We start from the raw sequence: 18,451 nt of genomic DNA on the forward strand, positions 1-18,451 counted from the left end.
CCGCAGGCTGTACTGTCTCAGCACATCATTTGTTGCAACTTGCCGCAGCATGCGGCGGATGGCATCACCTCCAGTACAACCACCTAGGGTTGACAGGAAAAGTTACTGTAACACATTTCGTAACAAAGTATACATATAGTGTAGAGCTTGTACAATCTCATTTTGTAAGAGAAGTCAGTTCAGTTAAGATATTAGATTTTATGCAATTATATTGTGTTTGTCTTAGGGCAGAACTATGGCCACTTAATTACCATATTGTTCCTCCTCTCCATACATACACACATACATACATACAAACATTTGAGCAACTTGAGTCTTACCTCTCATTTTGATCTCCATGTCTGAGCCACCTCCCTCTGTGTGAGTTCTTCTGTTTAAAACAAAAACATTGTGTTACTGTAGTGATCCTTGCCATTAAATTGTACTTCATTGCAAACGCAAAAATCAAAGCAACTGTACCTTCAACTGGGTCCCAAGATGAAGTGGCAGTCCATGGGGGGTCACTACAGACTCATCCTGCTCTGGGCAACCAGCCGGTTTCCTGCATGGCGTTGACACATATAAAAATAAATTAGATATGATTTTTATATAAGATGAAGTTGATAGGTTGCCTGCACATGCCATTACAAAATATGAACATATTCTTTTATATTAGACAAAATATATATATAAAAAAAAACTTACATGCAGGTGGTGGAGGAAGTATTATCTGCTGAGCTGAAAAAAGACAGGAAGAGACAAACATCAGAACAATCACATGATATGCACCATGTTGACTGTCAGTGGTTCCATGTGAAGAAATATGACTGGTTTCTTATATGCATACATACATGTTAACTTACAGACAGGGCTTCCAGACGCACGCTCCATCCTGGACAGTTTATCTGGTCGTGCTACAGATTCATCTGTAATACAGAGACCATATAGCGTGTACCCATTGCAAAATCTGTGATTTGAAATATGTGAAAAAATGTAGTCTATAATAAAGTTCTTACCATCGCTTGAAGAATCTGTCATGAACCTCCTTGGGCGTCGGCGCTGCCTTTCTTGGACACTTGCTTCATCTTCTGTCTCGATGCTGGACGTGTCCCTCAGCCGCCGACAGCGGTCCACAGCTTTGGCGTAGGAATCTATGTTAAGAGAACATTTGTGATCCAGTAGTGCAAAAAAAGAAGAAAGAAAAGCAGTTCCATACAGAGAAAATTATTATTTACATATAGTATAGCAGCAATAGGTTACCTGTACACAGCCATATTTTTTTAACTGGATATTTGGCCCAGCTGCTGTTGGGCAAATGGCTTGCTGTGATTGGAGCAGAGGGAGGTGACGGAGCTCCTGTAGAGCATGAGCAGCTAATCCATCTTCTCCTCAAATGTCTCCATCCGGATTCATCTGAAATAACAGATCATACAATTGTACTGATTGCCAAAATATTTAAATGTATACAGTCAGTGTAAACATTGTACGTGACAAGATTTCTGCATTGTACCCCAGATACTTTGTAATGGGGAGACACAGCATCCAGAGAAATGCATAGTGTAAAGCCAGTACTGCAGCTGTGTAGCAACACATTACGTCCCTTGCTGTATCCTTCACTCAGCTTGCCGATAACTGGCTAAAGTGCGTTGCAAGATGGCTGCCGATCTACCTGGACTAAGGATTTTGATTATTTTGGCTTTATTTATGTACTGTACTACACTAATTAAAAAAAGACCGAAAACAGATATCTTATTTGTAACATAAACGAAAGCATTTTAACATGATTACACAAAACATACAATGTAACAAAGCAGAAACGTCATGCACAGCAGCAAACAAAGTGCAAGATTTAAGCAATCCATTTAAAGCCCAACTCTGGCCTCGCCCTTTTGAATGGGAGTGCTACTACGGGCCCTTCTATGATAGCATCAAAATCAACATTTTTAAACACTAAGAAGGTTCAACACAACATGAAACTTTACTCCAAGTCTCACCTGGGGGCTCAACACATAAACTCAGCATTGAGAACATGGTTTGTGCACAAATAGTTTACTAAAAAGAAAAGATTTGGAGCAGCTCACTGCATGACTAGCATAGCACAATGGCGGACGACGTTGAAAAACTAACTAAAGTTAGTTGTTGACTTCAGCCAAACTTTTATTTTTGGTCAACCTGACAAGAACCGGAATATAACAAAGCCATACGAGGGAAAGAGTTTAATGTTAAACCACAAACCCTCCCATTACAACTACAACATCATTTAACTGCAAAGTATCTTCGCTTACCTCTCCGTGAGCCGTGAAGCATGGTCGGTCCCAGGGCCGGCCTGTGGCTTAGGCAGTATAGGCAAATGCTAAGGGCGCAAACCACCAGGGGGCGCCCGGCCTGTGCTGTACCTATAACGTAGGGTGACCAGACGTCCCGGTTTCCGGGGACAGTCCCTTATTTTGGCTACCTGTCCCCGGCTGGATCTGTCCCCGGAAATGTCCCCGGTTTTCACTGTGACTGAAAGACACGAAATTGGAATGAAAGAAAAAACGTAGCCGATAATCGCACACCAACACAGGCTCCAGACCGCCAGAGCCAGCGCTGCTCAGAGATGTTTTAGAAGCCGTATTTTACGATGTTAAAAATAACTGATTATTTACATGGAGTCTGGTGCGTTTAGCGAACGCAATTTCGCGGACTTTTATGTTTTAAAAAAGATCTTAATCTTTAACAGAAAGGTCGACCTCCTTAGAAATCCTTCCCAAAATGTTGTCAGACACTTAGAATATTAATCTGAGTCTGTTAGCAGCTAAACAAGCACTTTTATGAACGTAAATACAAGCTGGACAATTATCCTATTAACTTACATTGCAGCGATCTGGTTTAATACTGCATCACTGTCAAAGGAAAATATGTCCTCAATAGTTTTTATTGTATCTGATTCTCAATGAGCTGTTGCAGAAACAAGCCTTGAGCAGTAAAGCAAAAGCTGTCAGATAAACGTAGTTCAATAAACATTACCACATTATGAAATATTGAGACTTTCTATCTTGAAATATTAAGACTTTATATATTGAAATATTAGGACTATAAGGACTTTGTATCTTGAAATATTAGGACTTTCTATCTTAAAATATTAGGACTAGGACTTTATCTTTTGAAATATTAAGACTTTCTATCTTTAAATATTAGGACTTTTTATCTTTAAATTTTAGGACTTTTTATCTTGAAGTATAAGGATGGATTTTTTATCTTGAAATATTAGGACTTTCTATCTTAAAATATTAGGACTAGGACTTTATCTTTTGAAATATTAAGACTTTCTATCTTTAAATATTAGGACTTTTTATCTTTAAATTTTAGGACTTTTTATCTTGAAGTATAAGGATGGATTTTTTATCTTGTAATATAAGGACTTTCTAGCTTGAAATATTAGGACTTTTTATCTTGAAATATCAGGAATTTTATCTTGAAATATTCAGGCCTTTTTATCTTGAAATATTAGGACTTTCTATCTTGAGGTGTAGTGTAGTGGAGTAGGAAGTAGCAGCAGGGGTGAGTCTAGGATGATACCCTGGGGGGGGGGGGGGGCTCAGCCCGAGAACAGCTCTAGGTCTAGTGTCCCCGTTTTAAGTTATACAAAAATAAAAAACATACTTGTTTTGGAGGTAAATACGCTTCTGAGCTGAAAATGTCCCCGGATTTTGTCTGAGAAATCTGGTCACCTTACTATAACGTCACCTTAATTAAAAAAACAAGCCGACTTCTTTTACCTGCATCTAAATCTCATAATGTCAAAGCGTCCTAAACTGTCTGGTGCCAGGGGAGGAAAAAAGAAAAGTAGAGGAGGAAAAACGTGACAAAGACAGAGGTAATGTTACAGTAAAGTTGATGATAATAATGATATTATTTTGCTGTTGCAGAACAATGATCGATAATTGCATCAGCCGTTAGCATGACATAGTTGGCTAATCAATAAATAGCGAGCGCTATCTGTTAGTTTTAACATCAGTTAACTGTACAGTGATGCAAGGGGGCGCCACCTAAAATCTTGCCTAGGGCACCAAATTGTTTAGGGCCGGGCCTGGTCGGTCCTGTGGCTTTTTCTTCTCCTCCTAACGGAGGAATCGCTCTGCTCAGAGCAGCGGCCCCTACGGGTGGGGGGTTGTAACGGTTAGGTTTTCAAACTGAATAAAGAAGTGAATTATCTTAGTTGTGAAAATCGTCCCATTGATAGATTCCTCTTTTAAGTTGTTTCACTGAGACAGTTAAAAAACCGAAGTCAAGCAAAAGTACTGTTTTAAGCTAAATTGATATCAGCCTTAAAATAAATGCTATGCTGTTTATCTTTCTTAAATTTTATAAGTCGAATCATTTTTGAGTGAATAAATCAAGTGACAGCAAACCATGCTACTTCTAACTCAGAACAACCAAAAACAACCAAACGGGAACGTTGTGTGAAGGTACGGCGCAAACCGCAGGGGAACCTGCCGTTACCGTTGGTTGGTTCTCTTAACGTTTAGAGAACGTTATAACCAGGAGGGAACGTTCCCTAAACGTTAGCTTTTGGTTTCGTTCGAACTAACCTTTAGAGAACCAAAAACTAACGTTCCCTAAACGTTCTGTGTTAGTGGGGAAATAATCACTACTTTTAGCGTGCATAGAGCAGCATATCTCCACATTTATTTAATCTTGAATGTGTGATACACCCTTAAGGGATAACATAATAACCAGCGTAGCGTTTAGTACAAATTTCAAATTGTATTGGTAAGCAATATTAACGTAGCGGGGAAACAAAGAAAGCGGAACCAATGTGCGGGTGTCAGTACACCCCGGTGCCCAGGAGACGGACACTTTCCTCCTCTTTGGAGACGAGGCTGGCGGTTTGTTTCTCACTCTCTGATGCCGTAATTCTGCTTTCCAGGTTGGTACTCGGTAAAAATGACAACAGACGGTTTCCTTCTGCCGTGTGTCTGGTGTACTGAAGCGGTGGTGGGTTAGTTATGGAGTTTATGATATGTAAAGGCGAGCTAAAGAGCCGCGTTTGTAACCGCGGGAAACGGGTTTGGTAAACAATAGAGCTCGCGGCTAGCTAACAGGTGTGTATCGGGGTGGTATCATAGACAGTTAAAGAAATGGACCAACAGGTCCCGTTGCTTCCATGGAGACCAGTGAAGTCTATTAGAAGCTCTTTCCCGGTGATGCTGAGCGTTACTGCGCAGTCTCCAACTGAGCTTGAAGACGTAGATGTGACGTGAGCAACCTGTCTGAAAGCTGTAAGTCTTCTGGTAGATGTGCAAGAGAAATCTCAATCATTACCAATCAGCAGAGACGGAGAGGTAGGTATATGTAAGGAGATAACATAGACACAGGCTAATTACTGCTAACCAACATACTAGTTAACATTAACATAGGCACAGGCTAAGTACTGCTAACTTACATGCTAGTTACCGTTAACATAGGCACAGGCTAAGTACTGCTAACTAACATGCTAGTTACCGTTAACATAGGCACAGGCTAATTACTGCTAATTAACATGCTAGTTAACATTAACATAGGCACAGGCTAAGTACTGCTAACTAACATGCTAGTTACCGTTAACATAGGCACAGGCTAAGTACTGCTAACTAACATGCTAGTTAACATTAACATAGGCACAGGCTAAGTACTGCTAACTAACATGCTAGTTACTGTTAACATAGACACAGGCTTATTACTGCTAACTAACATGCTAGTTACATTAACATAGGCTCAGGCTAATTACTGCTAACTAACATGCTAGTTAACATTAACATAGGCTCAGGCTAATTACTGCTAACTAACATGCTAGTTAACATTAACATAGGCTCAGGCTAATTACTGCTAACTAACATGCTAGTTAACATTAACATAGGCTCAGGCTAATTACTGCTAACTAACATGCTAGTTAACATTAACATAGGCTCAGGCTAATTACTGCTAACTAGCATGCTAGTTAACATTAACATAGACACAGGCTAATTACTGCTAACTAACATGCTAGTTAACATAGGGTTGTGTGTGTGATTCAGGGTGCTGGTGCTTCCATTCCCTGGTAATGAGTTATTTCGTGGTTTTTACGTATCCTGACAGGATTGTTACTGTTAAAATGTTGTTTAACTCTTAAAGGGGAGTTCCTCCTAAACGTTCTACAGAGTACTAGAAAAGGAATGTATTATAAGTTCAACTATTATCCCCAGGTGTATGATGGTTCATATTTGACTCTGACGTTGTTTAAATATTTATTCCCAGCCAAAGAGGGTTTTTGATTTCCATGATGTTAGTGGAATGGAGGAGTTTTGTAGGTAGAAAGAAGAGATATATATTATTATTGAAACGGTGCAGTGAGGGTGATATTTATTTTGGTAAGGACGAGACTATTTCTGGGAATTTGAGTGAGGAAGATTTTACCACTGAAAAATGGGGAGTAAAGAAAATAGTGTCACGGTTCTTAAATTGAAGTGAAACATGTTTCCACGAGGGGAATGTTGTTGTTGAGGACTGTTTTATGCTTTTGTGTTTGGGAGAATTTGTAATAAACAGAGGTTTGAGACGAGGACGGTGGTTGGTTCTCTCACTCACTGACTCCGTGATTCTGCTTCCAGGGTTTCTCCTCTGAGAGTTAAGTAGTGAACCCCAATCAAGAAAAATCATTTGTTACCCCGGTTACTCGATTTGAAACCACCGCCTTGGGGCAGACGTCAAGCTGGCGACCGGAGCAGGAAAGAAGGAGGAAGAGGAAGAGGAGCCTGCAGCAGTGAAGGAGGAAGAGGAGGCGGAGCCTGCAGCAGTGAAGGAGGAAGAGGAGGAAGAGGAGGAGCAGCCTGCAGCAGTGAAGGAGGAAGAAGAGGAGGAGTATGTGGTGGAGAAGGTTTTGGACCGCAGAGTGGTGAAGGGAAGAGTAGAGTTTCTGCTGAAATGGAAGGGGTTCTCAGAGTAAGTATGAGTCTAGATTATTAATGCTTGGTGTTTTTGGTCATGAGATATATAATATATTTACATATTGTTAATAAGTGTCAGCATGGTATCATGCCCTCAAAGTTGAAGGTTTGGTATTTTGACACTACGTTGCAGACCCACAAATAACCTTACAAGATGGCAATAGAAAAAGGAATAATAGGAATGATAATTAGCGTGAGAATGGATTGTCTAAAACAAAGTGTGAGGAGATGTTCTTCTGTCTGCACTCACCTTTCCAGTGAGGATAACACATGGGAGCCACAAGACAACCTGGACCTGGACCTCATCACCGAGTACATGCAGAAAACCAAGGAGACGGAGGAGAAGAAGAAGAAGGAGGGCAAGAGGAAAGGTGTCAGGGAGGAGGAGGTGAGTTAAGGAAAGCGGGTACTCCAAACTGAAGAGTCCCAGAAATCTAATCTCAATATTAATGAATGCACACAGAGGGCTTCACAAATGTTTTTTAGGATTTATGTATTATACCATAATTCCTCAAAGAAAAACCGGTAGTCAATTAAACTGCGGCCCTCTGATAGTGGTCGGTGGGGGGGGGGGGGCACGGATAAATAAAGGCCGGGGGAAATCAGATTGGATAATCTGATTTCCCCGGATGCTTTTCTTCCTCATGTAAAGTATATTTTTAGTGATCACATTTTTTTTTTATATAATTAAGAAACAGAGTGAGAACCAATCCCCTGAGATGGAGAGGCTGATAACCCTTCAGATACTAGATCCAGCACTACCAAGTAGTATGTATAGTGCAGTATAAGAATTACACATTAAAGAAATGAACAACCATTTAAAGAAAAGCAACATCAAAAAGAAAGGTCTTCAGCACTGATTTAAAAGAACTGAGAGTAGCAGCGGATCTGCAGGTTTCTGGGAGTTTGTCCAGTTATGAGGAGCATAGAAACTGAAAGCTGCTTCACCCTGTTTAGTTCTGACTCTGGGGACAGAAAGTAGACCTGTCCCAGATGACCTGAGAGGTCTGGGGGGGGTCATAGTGCACTAGCATATCAGAAATGTATTTTGGCCCTAAACCGTTAAGTGATTTATAAACTAGCAATAGAACTTTGAAATCAATTCTTTGGGACACAGGAAGCCAGTGTAAAGACTTCAGAACTGGAGTGATGTGATCCAGTCTCTTGGTCTTAGTGAGGACTCGAGCAGAAGCCTTCTGAATCAGCTGCAGCTGTCAGATTTTTTTTTTTTAGGGAGACCTGTAAAGACCCCGTTACAGTAGTCAAGTCTACTGAAGATGAAAGCATGGACAAGTTTTTCCAAATCCTGTTGACACAGTCCTTTAACCCTTGATATATCTTAAGGTGATAATAGGCTGACTTTGTAATTGTCTTAATGTGGCTGTTAAAATTCAGGTCAGAGTCATGACTACACCAAGATTTCTGGCTTTGTCTGTTGTTTTTAACATGTTGTTTGAAGCTGAGTGCAGACTTTTAATCGTTCCTCTTTTGCTCCAAAAACAACCACCTCAGTTTTTCCTTCATTTAATTTCAGAAAGTTCTGGCACATCCAGCCGTTAATTTGTTCAATGCACTTAGTCAGTTTTTGTATTGGAATATAGTCCCCTGGCGATAAGGTTATGTAAATTTGTGTGTCGTACGCATAACTATGGTAACTTATTTTGTTGTTTTCCATAATCTGAGCCAGTGGAAGCATGTAGATGTTAAACAGAAGAGGCCCCAGAACGGAGCCTTGGGGAACTCCTCACGTCGCATTTTTATGCTCAGATGTATAATTACCTATTAAAGTATCAAAGTAATCCCTATTCTGTAAGTAGGATTCAAACCAGTTTAGTACTGAGCCAGAAAGTCCAACCCAGTTTTCCAATCAGTCTAGTAATATGTCATGGTCAACCGTGTCAAATGCAGAACTGAGATTAAGTAATACTGAGACTGAAATTTAGATACTATCTGTGTTAAGGTGGATGTCATTAAATACTTTGACAAGAGCCGTCTCAGTGCTGTGGTGTGGTCGGAAACCAGACTGAAAGGTATCAAACTGTTGTTCAGTGACAAGAAATGGTTGACTTGTTGATAAACCGCTTTTTCAATGATTATGTATCAGGTAATGAATCAGCCCAACGTAAACACAGACATGCTGTGAATGATGTTTCTGGTTTTACTTAGCTCGCTTCACCATAGAGCCTTACTAACTCACTCACTCTGTCTGTTGCTAGAGAAACGGAGATCAATGGACACATACAGTATGTATTTTTCAGATCACATGAGCCATTCATTAATTAAATCTGTAGCGTCCCCTAATGGCCGATATTCAACAGATTTGTTTGACATCTTAAGATGCTATATGGCAAGTTTCAGGCAGATTGGTCACAAAACCCCGGACAAAAAAGTATGTTTTGCACATTTCACGATTTTTGTAAAAGAAATCCCAACCCAAGTAGATGTGACTTTTGTAAAAAGAGATCCAGACAAACCTTTTGCATATCTCGTCAATATTAAATCCTATCAACAGAAACCAGTGATGCTACTGAGAAGTAGTTAAACTAGTATTGTTACTGCCCAATAATCTTCAGCATAAGGCAACGTGACCTCTTCCAGCATTCTGATGTATTGAGACTGATTTACGATCCCTGCTATGTGATAAACAGGCCCAACACCACAGTATGAGAAACATCCCATAACCACCATACTTTACTGTCTTGACTGGGGCTTAATTTAAGTGCAGCTTATATATCTCTCATATCAACTTTTTAATCAAAGTCCTCTGTTCCTCAGAGCAATGTCTGGAACGAGCCATTTTGCTGGGTATTTCAGTGTGAAATGCACTATAACCAGCATGCGCAACATGTGCTTCCTTCCTTCCTTAAATATGTATATATACAGTATATAGATTAATATGGGCCATAACTGACACTTATTTCTTCACAGAATCAATCAGCTCACTAATTGAACACAACACTGCTATTATTTTGAACATGCTCCTTTCAATTACAGATTAAATTCTACAGAATGAGCAGCATGCATGTCCTGACTGTTGGTTTCCTTGTACTCAGCAACACTTACTAGTAATTATTTGCCATGTAGAAATATCACTTTTTCCCAAAAAATGATTCATGAGTTTAGTGATGCTATTATTTGAACACAACTGTACATCAAAGCTATTTTTTAAACATCCATGACCACGACATATGCGCCTGTGTTTTTCAGAGGCGTCAGTGATGCTCAGCAGTTTTATTCCAGAGCTCAGCAGAAAGCTCTGCTGAGCTTCAGAAATGTTTGAGGAAATGGAGCTTGTGTGGACAATACCACATTACACTACCATATTACTTACTTACACAATACTGCTGGCTATACAAGTTTGATTTAGCAAAAACAACAACCTAAAACAAAAGGTCAAAGGTCAACTGGTGCCCCTCATTGCTAATACCATCAGGAACAATGGTTCCAATTTACTTTACTGGAGTAGAGCTGTTCCAGCAACATGAAGACAACACGGTAACCCCTTCAGATACCAGTGAGAGCTAAAAATCTGTGGGAAAATGTTACATTTACAACTTTCCCGGCACAAAGAGTCCCGGATGACCCCCAATTTGTTATTGGCTGGCTAAAGGCTGGCAACAAAATGGAGGCCACACATAAATTGATCAAAAGTAGTTTATTTATCACAAACTAACCACAATGGATGCATGGATTCCCATAATGCAACTCCATAATAGTGATGTTGGCAGATAATTAACCCTCATGTCGTCCTCGGGTCATTTTGACCCGAGGACGACATCAGTGTTCTTTTTAACTACCCAAAATAACATGATTGATTCCACACAACGCTCTTTGCCAAGTACAAATCTCTACTTTCATTGATATTGGGGTGTCTTATTCAATTTTATAGCATTTGGAGAAAACAAAGTGTTTTTTAAATAGTTTTGAGTAAAAGTTGACATATTCCAGTCTGTGATTATCATCAACATCCATTCCTCTAATTTTATTCTAAATAATTCCTAATTTCTGCTTTTCTCACTCAAACATTAGTTATAATTTCCTATAAATGAGGTTTATTTACCATAAATTCCAAAAATAACTGTAACAAAGTAAAAGTTAATAAGTTGGTGTAATGTATTGTTAAACGTCAAAAAAGTGACAAAAACTGAAGAAAATTTAAAACATTCATACAAAGCCTCAACAAAAGTGTTGATTTTCAATTTTGACGGGAAGACAACACAAGGGTTAAGAAAAGTATTGCGTCAGTCAAACAATGTTCCATAGACATAAATTTGTTTCTAGTTTAACCCGTTTGCGCCGGATGCTTCGCGACGACACATCTACCGCCAGTTACTGCGTTGCGCAACTCTGACCCTCCTGCCGGCTGCTGCGTGGCGCAGCATTTTGTATTTGTCGGTCTTTTCATGACGTGTGCAGCAGAGAACGTCATTGGTTCAAATACACATGAGGCGGGTCTTGTTGGCCATGTGACCACCAAAATGTACTGTAGGTTGCTGAAAATCACGTCAATCAACTAGACGTACATATGCGTTTGTTTATGAATGTTTGAGAGACGAGCGAGAAAACGGCTACGAGGCAATCAGAGGAGGATTTAGACAGCGAGGGCGGGGACGTTGAGGTGGAAGATAGTGAGGAGTTTGGGAGGGAGAATGTCTTCATCATAATCTACCACTTCCTCTGTCGGAGCCGTTTTCTCACTCGTCTCTCAAAACTCCATAAACAAACGCACATGTTTGTCTGGTTGATTGACGTGATTTTCAGCAAACTACGGTACATTTTGGTGGTCACATGGCTTGGAATAGCCAACAAGACCCGCCTCATGTGTATTTGAACCAATGACAGTGCGTTCTCTGCCGCACGCGTCATGGAAAGACCGACCAGTACAAAATGCTGCGCCACGCAGCAGCCGGCAGGAGGGTCAGAGTTGCGCAACGCAGTAACCGGCGGTAGATGTGTCGTCGCGAAGCATCCGGCGCAAACGGGTTAAGATAGAGCTCTACAGCATGGCACCTCACTAACTCACTCTCTTGGTTTTTCTCTGTTGATAGAAACGGAGAGGAAGAGGAGTCAAACGTCACCGCTGTCAGCACTGTGACAAATCCTTCACAACATCAGGATATTTAAAGATTCATCAGAGAGTTCACACTGGAGAGAAGCCTTACAGCTGTGATCAATGTGGGGAAACATTTTCTCGTAGTGATAGCCTTAAAACTCACCAGCGCATTCACACTGGAGAGAAGCCGTACTGGTGTGAACAATGTGGTGAAACGTTTTCTCAGAGTAGTAACCTTAAATCTCACCAGCGCATTCACACTGGAGAGAAGCCCTACAACTGTGAACAATGTGGGGAAACATTTTCTCGTAGTGGTAGCCTTAAAACTCACCAGCGCATTCACACTGGAGAGAAGCCGTACAACTGTGAACAATGTGGGGAAACATTTTCTCGTAGTGGTAGCCTTAAAAAACATCAGCGCATTCACACTGGAGAGAAGCCGTACTGGTGTGAACAATGTGGTGAAACGTTTTCTCAGAGTAGTCACCTTAAAACTCACCGGCGTATTCACACTGGAGAGAAGCCGCACTGGTGTGAACAATGTGGGGAAACCTTTTCTCAGAGTGGTAACCTTAAAAGACACCAGCGCATTCACACTGGAGAGAAGCCGTACTGGTGTGAACAATGTGGGGAAACCTTTTCTCATAGTGGTAGCCTTAAAAGACACCAGCGCATTCACACTGCCTCGTTGTGAACATGTTTCAGAGCCAAGCTGTTTCCTCCTCCTCATGCCCTGATAGCTGTGTTGTTATATTCTGATCTTCTCTCCACATTGAAGGCTGACCAGCAGTAACTTTATCTTCTGTTCAACATGTATGTTATTGTGGATAAGCTGGACTGTTTTCTGCCTGTCCTCAGAACCCTTTACCATTTAGGCACCAGAAACGGTGCCTGAACCCATCCTTTTAAAAATACATTTTTTAAATTTATATATTTAAAATTGAAGGAGCACAAAAGACAGTCACCAACATTTAAGAATGGCTTGTTTATTGCTATATGGTCCAAATTTAAATAAAAAAATTTAGCAACATATTTCTCCAGTAAATTGCTGCTAAATGACAAAACAACCACTAGATGGAAAAAGGCAGCGCTGGTGTTTCAGTAGCACCGAAATCCCCGTTACTATTCGGTCCGATAGATAAGGGTGTTAAGGCACCGGTGCCGTACTAGCACCGGGTTTTGGTACCCAACCCTAACCACAATGTACCACCGTGGGAAGGAGGGGGCCCAAAGGAGAAACATTAAGACGTTTAAAGATGTTTTGGTTGGAAAACGTAGACATGTTTGAAACTTTAATTTGTAAAAACTTTCTTCTCATCTCTAGAAACTTACAACTTTTTTTGGCTGACAGTAAGTCAGTATAATTTTCATTTTTGGAATACATTTTTGTCACCCTTATATATTTCTAAACTCCCAAAAGTTGGCAAAAACTCTAACCTTTGAGCATTGTGAGTTTCATAAGTGCAAATTCAATATTTGTGTAAATTGGTCCTCTCATCATTACCAACATACTGGAAGTTGTCCATTTTTAATTGTACACTCAAGTAATTCTTGTTTTGTAGTTTAACATGTTGTCCTACTTTGTGCAATTTCATTTAATAATCTTTGTCTGACATTTCATATTTTCTGTGACTGAATGTGGTTTTAAATCTGTTGAGGTCTGTTCAGACTGAAAGTAAAGACACTGATGATGTCATACAAAATCAGAAATAGAAAGCCAACAGCTGATTTATTCATCTGACTTGTAGAATAACATCAATGACTGAAATGTTTTAAACAGTTTGCAATGTGAATCAATTAAATACAAAATAAAAGAAATTAAACAAGGCCTCATGCTGATTATTTGTGACTTGATATGGTGGATTTATCCTTCCTGCCGTTTCTGTGTTTAAACTCCTTGATAAGAGAACGTTTCCATCCACTAAAACACACTAAGTGTGTGACAACATCATGGGTTGGATCCCTACATAGATAGACCTTTAGTTAGAAAAATGAAGTGATATAGCAAATTGTCTCAAAGATTATTTTATCAATAAAATAAATAAGCTTAAAAATACTACACCGCTACACAACACGGCTTTGTCAAAAACATTGTTAAATAAGATTGTGGAAAGTAAAACATGTAGTTTTAAATTTAAGAGTGTAAGTGTTTTGAAAGTAAAATTACTTCTGATGAATTGTAAAACACCACCTGGTGTGGACTATATCGAAAATAGGTGGATTACGCCAATAGTTTGAATCATTGCTCCTGCTATTGCTCATATAATTAATGTGTTTTATGGAAAATGTATGTCTGCAAGCATTGAAGATATGTAAAGTTATGCCAATACCAAAGAATAAGAAAATGCCTTTCTCTGGATCAAACATTAGACCAATAAGCTTATTACCAATTATCTGTAAAATAATGGAAAGAATTGTTTATGAACAGATTCAGTTTTATTTTTTAAATAATTTTATTACAGTTTTTAGCATGCACACAGAGGAAAACACTCAACAGCCACTGCCCTGACTCAGATGGTTGATGACTGGTTTAAGGATATGGACGAGAGAAAAATAATAGGTGTTGTGGTGCTTGATTTTACTGCAGCATTGATATAACTGACCACAACTTACTGTTAAAAAAATTGGAATGTTATAGTTTTTCACAAATCACATTATGGAAGGAAAGTTATTGGACTGAGACAATTAATTTACTTTAATGGAAGATTTTCAGGCTTGTGGAACATGGAGTTCCTCAAGGAAGTTCTCTTGGGCCACTCCTCTTCACAATCTTTACTAACGATTTACTATCTGTTTACTAAACTACAGAGAGAGTTACAGTGGTGGACTGGATCAGAAGTAACAAACTGATCTCAATGGATCTAAAACTACTAGTTTAGTGGTTGGAACTCCTTTTTTTAATGTTCCAAATCGAAACTTGAACTCAGTATAGAGCAAACTTCTGTAGAGCAAAGAGAAAAGGCTAAACTTTTGGGTGTGATTGACGATAGATTGTGTTGGGACAAACACATCCAGAAGCTGGCAACTAAAATGGGCAACACCTTGTCAGTTATTAAAAGGTGTGCAAACATCTTCACACCACAGATAGGTAAAAAAGTCCTTCAGGTTTTGTTTTTTTCACATGTGGATTACTGCTCAGTGGTGTGGTCCAGCACTTCAGCAATTAATATGAAAAAATGACAAGTGATTCAGAATAAAGCTGAACGTCTGGCTTTTTTGTGTTGGTTAGATCAAATGTTGATAACATGCATGAACAACTCTCATGGTTTAAAGTTAAAAATAGATTGTGTATTTGCTAATGTTTTTTTTACATAACGTTATAACAAACAAAACACCTTTTATTTCAAACAGAAAACTATCCTTTAGAACTGCTACACATCATTATCCAACGAGGCGTGCAGTAGAAGGGAGTTTTATTTTACCTAAAGTGAAACTAAATCAATTTAGCGTTCTGTCGGGTACAGAGCGATGTGTGAATGGAACTCTCTCCCAACGACTATCAAACACAACTCTCTGTATGGTTTAAAAAATCACTTAAGACATATTATTTCAAAGGAATTAAATATGTAATTTAAAATTTGTTTGTTATAGGGCTTTTGTTATCTTATTTCTTAAATTGATTAATCTATTCGGAGTAGTGTCTTTTATTTTATTTCTTGTATAAATTGCGTTAACTGTAAGATTTAATTATGGTTAGTATTTTCTAATTTATGTCTGTGTGTGTGTAATGAAATGTCACAAAGAGTATTGTCAAAGAAAGGATTGTAGGACCCCAGGAAGAAAAGCTTTTAGTTCATGCTGAAGCTAATGGGGATCAAATAAAACAAACAAACAAGTTTACTTCAACATTTTTCCCGGGTAGGGGTTTCTGTAGAAACATTCAGGGGATGTAGCTCAGTGGTAGAGCGCATGCTTTGCATGTATGAGGCCCCGGTTCAATCCCCGGCATCTCCAACAAGTGTTCTGTTACAACAGTCTGTAAAAGAGCTACAAAACCTCTTATTCTGAAAGACAAAAGTATTAAAAGGCAATCTCCTTGTGTTCATGGTAATTAATGCAAAAATCAGTCTCAAAGACCAGATGTGTTGCAAGATTTGCAGTGAGCAGTGCATTATCCTAATGGGGATCAAATAAAACAAACAAACAAAATGCATTAATGCATCAACGGAATGTGATCAGTCAGTGACTAGAAGGGCAATGTTCAAGTAGTTTGTTTGGCATGTAGTGTTTTATGGCAACACTGCCAGTTTGAGCTGTCTGATATATTGAACAACAGACTACTTTTGACACAAATCATTTTACCAAAATAGGAAATGAATTTTGGTAAAAAGGAAATACAGCTTAGATTTGTCACTGACTTGAAAGGCTATGGTCAGGTAGATTGTCATGGGGTCTTTTCATTGCTCCACTGACCGAGTCAGTTTTCCGATAGCGTTCTTCTCTTATTCCATGATCTTAGAAAAAGTAAAAGAAATTTAGAAACGTTCAGGGGATGTAGCTCAGTGGTAGAGCGCTTGCTTTGCATGTATGAGGACCTGGGTTCAATCCCCAGCATCTCCAGCAGGTATTCCTTGTCCAGACTGTCAAAGAGCTGCAGAAGCTTTTATTCTGAAAATGAAACAATGCAGCGAGTATTAAAATGCCATAAAGTGGATGACTAACTATCAAGTGTCTAAAAACTCGGTGCACTTTACCCATGTCCTGCTTTACTCAACTATTGAAAAGGATTAGTGCATATTTGAATAACACAGTGTTGTGGGTTGCCGTGACCTCCTTGCATTTATGGTAATTAATGCAAAATCAGTCTCAATGCCCAGATGTGTATCAAGATTTGCAGTGAACATTGCATTGCCCAGTGATGATGGTATAGTGGTGAGCATAGCTGCCTTCCAAGCAGTTGACCTGGGTTTGATTCGGTAAAGATATTACCTCCTGTGGTAATCTGACTGGTAGACAGCACAACAAGTACTTTAAACTACATGTTATACAGTTTCTATTTACAGTATTTATTACCTGTAGTGTAGTATATTACTGTATTACACTCCAGTTTTTATGGGTGTTACAGCGGGAATGAAAGGTATGAGCACTGTAGCTTCTTTTTTTATGGATGAAATAATCTCAACATGCCATTAAGTTTACTCTTCAGCAGGTGGAGACATTCACTTCAGATACTTGCAACATCAGTTGCTGTGTTAAACATCAACAAACGGAAATAGACTTAATGCTGATACAAAGCACATGAAATAGCAGAGGATGGTTTCGATCCATCGACCTCTGGGTTATGGGCCCAGCACGCTTCCGCTGCGCCACTCTGCTCTGATGCTCATGACAAGGGGCTGGAAAATCTGTGATTCATATTTTGAGGGAAGGTTTTGGACCCTGTGGCAACCAAGGCTCCAACAGCTTACGGGTCTTAAAGTTAAACATTTGGTAGACCTTGCAACTATCTTTTATGTGAGCTTCCTGATTACTCACACATTGATTATCACATGTAAGACTTGTGATTGGCTGGTGTTTTTTAAAAACAGGGCATTGTGAGTACAGATATAAACATCAGTAAGTAGTCTACCAAGTTGCCTCTTATCATTTTAGTTTGGACCCCCAGTGAGGCTTACTATGTAAAGAGAGGAGCCTGGTCGGGCTAGAACTCTCCCCTGCTGGATTGGGCTGTACTGCACCGCCTAATGAAAATATACACCCTTGACATATGGATACTCCTATTATTAATATATAGGCTTATATTGCAATCTCGTCATCCTACATGTAGGTGTACCTATATTTAAATAAACACGGTAGCAAAGTTTATGTAGTGTTTTTTAATTTTACTTGTGTTTTTTTCTGTGAGGGACAACTCTGTCGGCTTATTTATATAGCATGGAAGCTAGCGTTAGCTAACTAGCAGCCAGCCTGCTTCCAAACAAATACTTTTTAATTATCTCAACCCTTTTTAACTGTCAAACTGAAACACTGGTGGTGAGCTCCAGGTCCTGCAGCTGCAGACGGACATGGATAGCTCCAGACCCGCTCACCACTAGTGTTGGTGGAATAGCTTATAAATAAATACACTTTAATTATCCTAACACTTTTTAACAGTCAAACTCAAACAACTGGCGGTGAGCTCCAGGTCTTGCAGCCACGGACGGACCACCATTAGTGGGTATAATGCGTGCCTTTTAAATTCAAATGTATTTTTTTTAAGAGGGCTGGTTGGTTAGTTCGCTAACGCTAGCTTCTATTCCACCAACACTGGCGGTGGGCTCCCAGGGGGTTGTGCCACTGCTACCGGGTCTGGAGCTCTCCGTGTCTCGCTGGAGATCAGATCACGTCGAAGTCGGCAGCGGAGCTTTCTAGCGATGTTTCCCCGCTGGCCGAGCCCACTGACGGCGGACCGTCTGCGTCTGCAGGACCTGGAGCTCCAGTCTTTCAGTTTAACTTTTAAAAAGTCTTGAGATAATTAAAAGGTATTTACAGT

At 39.6% G+C, this 18,451-nt stretch overlaps 1 long non-coding RNA gene and 3 other non-coding genes across 4 annotated transcripts; 2 read left to right on the forward strand and 2 right to left on the reverse strand.

The window, feature by feature from the left end:
• Nucleotides 1-466: 466 nt before the first annotated feature.
• LOC116681305 (uncharacterized) lies at nt 467-1,322 on the reverse strand. The gene is made up of 5 exons (XR_004329994.1): nt 1,240-1,322; nt 996-1,130; nt 827-905; nt 685-717; nt 467-541 (listed from the first exon to the last, which is right to left on the reverse strand). It is a non-coding gene; the product is annotated as an uncharacterized LOC116681305 (long non-coding RNA).
• A 14,540-nt stretch (nt 1,323-15,862) lies between these two features.
• trnaa-ugc (transfer RNA alanine (anticodon UGC)) lies at nt 15,863-15,933 on the forward strand. Its single transcript has one exon. It is a non-coding gene; the product is annotated as a tRNA-Ala (tRNA).
• A 534-nt stretch (nt 15,934-16,467) lies between these two features.
• On the forward strand, nt 16,468-16,539 carry trnaa-ugc (transfer RNA alanine (anticodon UGC)). Its single transcript has one exon. It is a non-coding gene; the product is annotated as a tRNA-Ala (tRNA).
• Nucleotides 16,540-17,223: 684 nt separating this feature from the next.
• On the reverse strand, nt 17,224-17,295 carry trnam-cau (transfer RNA methionine (anticodon CAU)). The gene has a single exon. It is a non-coding gene; the product is annotated as a tRNA-Met (tRNA).
• Between the last annotated feature and the right edge of the window lie 1,156 nt (nt 17,296-18,451).

The sequence above is a fragment of the Etheostoma spectabile genome, unplaced genomic scaffold, assembly GCF_008692095.1.
Source record: "Etheostoma spectabile isolate EspeVRDwgs_2016 unplaced genomic scaffold, UIUC_Espe_1.0 scaffold00018611, whole genome shotgun sequence".
Lineage (NCBI taxonomy): Eukaryota > Metazoa > Chordata > Actinopteri > Perciformes > Percidae > Etheostoma > Etheostoma spectabile.